This window comes from Macaca nemestrina, chromosome 6 (assembly GCF_043159975.1).
Source record: "Macaca nemestrina isolate mMacNem1 chromosome 6, mMacNem.hap1, whole genome shotgun sequence".
NCBI classification, from domain to species: Eukaryota; Metazoa; Chordata; class Mammalia; order Primates; family Cercopithecidae; genus Macaca; species Macaca nemestrina.
The window spans coordinates 10,276,771-10,280,899 of record NC_092130.1 but is presented as its reverse complement, the minus strand read 5'-3'; the positions used below and the strand labels follow the sequence as shown (position 1 = coordinate 10,280,899).

The 4,129-nt window shown below is 48.8% G+C and overlaps 1 pseudogene; it reads right to left on the bottom strand.

Moving 5' to 3' along the window:
* Positions 1 to 2,606: 2,606 nt before the first annotated feature.
* LOC105480846 (keratin, type I cytoskeletal 18 pseudogene) lies at positions 2,607 to 3,893 on the bottom strand (annotated as a pseudogene).
* Positions 3,894 to 4,129: the final 236 nt, after the last annotated feature.

Below are 4,129 nucleotides of genomic sequence, written 5' to 3'. Positions count from 1 at the left end.
ATGAGTAAACTAATGGCCTAATCTCAGCTGGAGGCAAGGTAATGGGGCAAGGCAGGGTTGGAGAACACTCAGGTCATGCTGCCCAAGGTTTAACCCTCTCTAGGCTCCAGCAAGTGAATGTATAAACATGGCTCCAACTGAAGGGCCAGCCCTAACCAAACCACAGTTTTCAGCTAATTCCTATAGGATGGGGGAGAAGCCTGCTCCAAACCAGGACAACTCCACCTCTTCATTGTGTATCCAATGGAAAGTTGGGTTGGCAGCTTTTAATAACTTAGAAATGGCTGGGGGAAAAATGTTCTGAATCATTTACCATTCAGCAAATAACCTTGGAATACGTACTCTACGCTGGTCACTGATGCAGATATAGACTTGGACAAAAGCCACGTCATCTGGCTTTGTTCAAGCTGAACAGTCCCTTGACCCAGTCACTGATGGAGATACAGACGTGGGCAAAAACCACGTCATCTGGCTGTATTCAAGCTGAACAGTCCCTTGACAGTCTCCATGACAGGGCAGAGGGCATATTATTGTACCCATTTTACAGAGGAAAGAGCTGTCACACACAGTGTCACACAGGAAGGTAGACGATAGTGTCATCTTAGTATAAAGTTGTCTTCTAAAAACTCTCCATTATTTATTAATTTATTGACTCACTTATTCATGATTTCTGCACAGTGTTACTTATCCTGCATGAGACTCTCACACCAGTGCTTGGGGTGTAAGAACACAGGATTGCGTTCCCTTTTCTCAAAGAGTCTGTGGTCTTAGGGGATTCACTGGGGTCCACTTTCCAAACCAAGACAGCAAAGGAGCACTAGGAGAGGAGTGTTCTGTGCAGATACTCAGTCATGTGATAGCTAAGAGATGGATCTTCCATTTAATACTTTGCCTTAGGCAAGTCACTCTCCTCTGTTTCCTCACCTGTTAAGTGGGTATAACAATAGTACCGACTTCACTGGGCTGTTGCGAGGACTGAATTAGATGACACGGAAGGTGTCTGGCACACAGTCAGTGCTCAATAAACAGTGATTACTAAAGAAAACCCATGAGGAAAGGCTAAAGGGTCAGGAATTCAATGACACAGCTAATTTTGCTTGCTTTATTTTGTTCATCTCAAAGATTTGCTTTTAAATTGAACATTTTGCACAGTTATTAAATGTATGAACTGGCCTTGTTTATACCTATGATCTAGTTGAATCCTCAAAGCAACTTCTTGGAATAGGCATTGTTAATTTCTTCCCATTTTGCAGATGAGAAAACTAAGGATCAGTGATGAGAAGTTCTCCAAAATCACACAGCAAGAAAGGATGTGAGTCAGCGTCCTGGGCTGCTTGTCTCCACCCTGGTCTCCCTTTTGTTACATGATGGATGGGATTTGGTTGATATTTGGCTGTAGATTGGGCAGGAAAACCAAGGTTCAAATGGGGCAGTGAATGGCTCAAATGTGATGGGGAAGCCCTGATGGGAAGGGTTGCTAAACCTTGGAATGGGCGACTCCAACAGAAGCAGAACCCCTTGCCAGGATGACTTCCCCGCCATCTTCCTGGATGACTCACAACTCACAGTGGTCCTACCTATAGGCAGCAGGCCAGGGGATGAAAAAGATGACCAGCCACTGTCTTTACTTTCCCCAAGTTCCCCAAATGTTTTCCCCTTTCATTATTATTCAGTCAATGATGACAAAGCTACTAGTGCTGCCACTGCTCCCCACACCGCTGCTCCCACTCCCACAAAGGAACTCTATCCTGCTCCATCTATGCACCATTTAATGCTGAATCACTCGGTGATGGAGTGATCTGGTGTCTGTTTACACAGAGGAAGCCCCAGCCAGAAGACCTGGTCGATCCAAGTCAAAGGCATCCGATCCCCAGCACACGCCCTGCCATGTGGCCTCCCTTGCCCACGCAGGCATAGAATCTACCAGGGCTCTGCTTCCCACCAAGCTGAGAGGCCACTGGATTAGTTTCCTACATCTGCCTTAACAAATTGCCACAAACTGGGTGGCTTGAAACACAGAAGTTTATTCTGTCATAGTTCTGAAGGCCAGATGTCTAAAACCAAGGTGTCAACAGAGCCAAGCTCCCTCCGAAGGCTCCGGGGGAGTTGTTCCTGGCCTCTTCCAGCTTCTGGTGGCTCATGGAATTCTGGCTCGTGGCTGATAACTCCCATCTCTGTCTCTGTCATCACATGGCCTTCTCCCCTTCTCTGTGTCCATGTCTTCTCCTCTTCCGTTTCCTAAAAGGGCGTTTGTCATTGATTTTAGGGCCCACCTAGGTAACCCAGATAAGTGCATCCCAAGATCTTTAACTTAGTTACATCTGCAAATGCGAGTTTTCACATCTTCCAATTCTTAAACTCCAATAAGGTCCCATTCACAGGCTTCAAGGGTTAGAGCATGGACATATGTCTTGGGGGTCACCTCCAGCCCACTACAGCCACAGAATCTTTCTCAGCGTAGTGCTCAAATTAGTTGATGCACACACAAAAAAAGATGTTGGCCCATGAAATGCAGGCCTTTCATTTATTTATTTATTTATTTATTTTTGCTCTCTGAAATTTTTATTGGCCTCCTGCTCCCCAAAGTAGACCCTGCTTCTCCTGGGTTAATGTCTCAGAACTTCAGAGTCACTGGTCTCAGACACCACTTTGCTGTCCACTGTCTGGTGGGTGGTGGTCTTTTCGGTGGTTTAGTTGGAGTTGCTGCTGTCCAGGGCATCATCAAGACTGAATTCCTCACCATCTTCCAGCAGGCGGCGGTAGGTGGCCATCTCAGCCTCCAGTTTGACCTTGATGTTCAGCAGGGCCTGGTACTCCTGGGCCTGAAGTTGCCCCTCTGCCCGGGTCTATGCCAGCTCTGACTCCAGGTGCAGCAGGATCCCACTGAGCTTCTCCATCTGCACGGTGTAGCGGGCCTCCACCTCCCTCAGGTTGTTCTCCAAGCTGGCCTTCAGATCTCTCATAGAGTCCAGGTCGATCTCCAAAGACTGGAGTGTATGTCTCTGCTCTGTTGAGTGTCACCTCAGCAGCTTCAATCTCGGCGGACTGCGTGGTGACCACTGTGGTGCTCTCTTCAATCTGCTGAGACCAGTACTTGTCCAGCTCCTCTCGGTTCTTCTGAGCCAGCTCCTTGTACTGGACCCAGTGTCTGCCATGATCTTGGCAAGGTTCTGAGATTTGGGGACATCCACCTCCGCGGTCAACCCAGAGCTAGCAATCTGGGCTTGCAGTCCTTTTACTTCCTCTTTGTGGTTCTTCTTCATGAAGAGCAGCTCCTCCTTGAGAGCCTCGATCTCTGTCTCCAGCTGCAGCCCAGTGACATTGGTGTCATCAGTGACCTAGTGGAGCCCACGGATGTCGCTCTCCACAGATTGGCACATGACCAGCCCTGTCTCATACTTGACTCTAAAGTTATCAGCAGCAAGACAGGCATTGTCGATCTGCAGAATGATGCAGGCATTGTGCACAGCATTTGCGAAGATCTGAGCCCTCGGGTCCTCAATGTCTTGAAGTAATGGCCCCAGTAATGGGACCTGGGGTCCCTTCTTCTCCAGATGCTCCCCGATTTTGTTCTCCAGCTTCCGGTTCTCGGTCTTCCGGCTCCTCACTCTGTCCAGGTAGGAGGCCAGGCGGTCGTTCAGGCTTTGCATGGTCTCCTTCTTACTGTGGATGCCTCCCATTCTCACCAGACCCCTGGCCATCCCCGCAACCGGGTCCCCAGACCTCAAGCCGCCCTGGAAGTTGGTGGACATAGAGATCCGGGAGCCTGAGCCCCCAGCACCTGCATAGATGCTGGCTGCGCTGCTCACCGGCCGGGCACCGTAGCTGGGAGTCTGGATGGAGCCCAGGGACTGGTAGTTGGTAGAGAAGGTGGAGAGAGTGTTGAAGCTCATGCAGTCTGGGAAGGAGAGCAAGAGGACAGGATTCAGGCTTTGCCGACCAAGCCTTTTATAATCTCGAGACTAGATCAACCCTAGTGATTTCATCAACTATAAACTTCTATGGAGTGCCAGTTATGGAAAACCCTCAGTATCTCAACTGTGCAAGGGACCATTTACTGAAAACTAAAAGAGAGAATGTATCAGAAAGGGCCTAACATGGTGTCTGGCACATGGTGGCATTCAGTTAG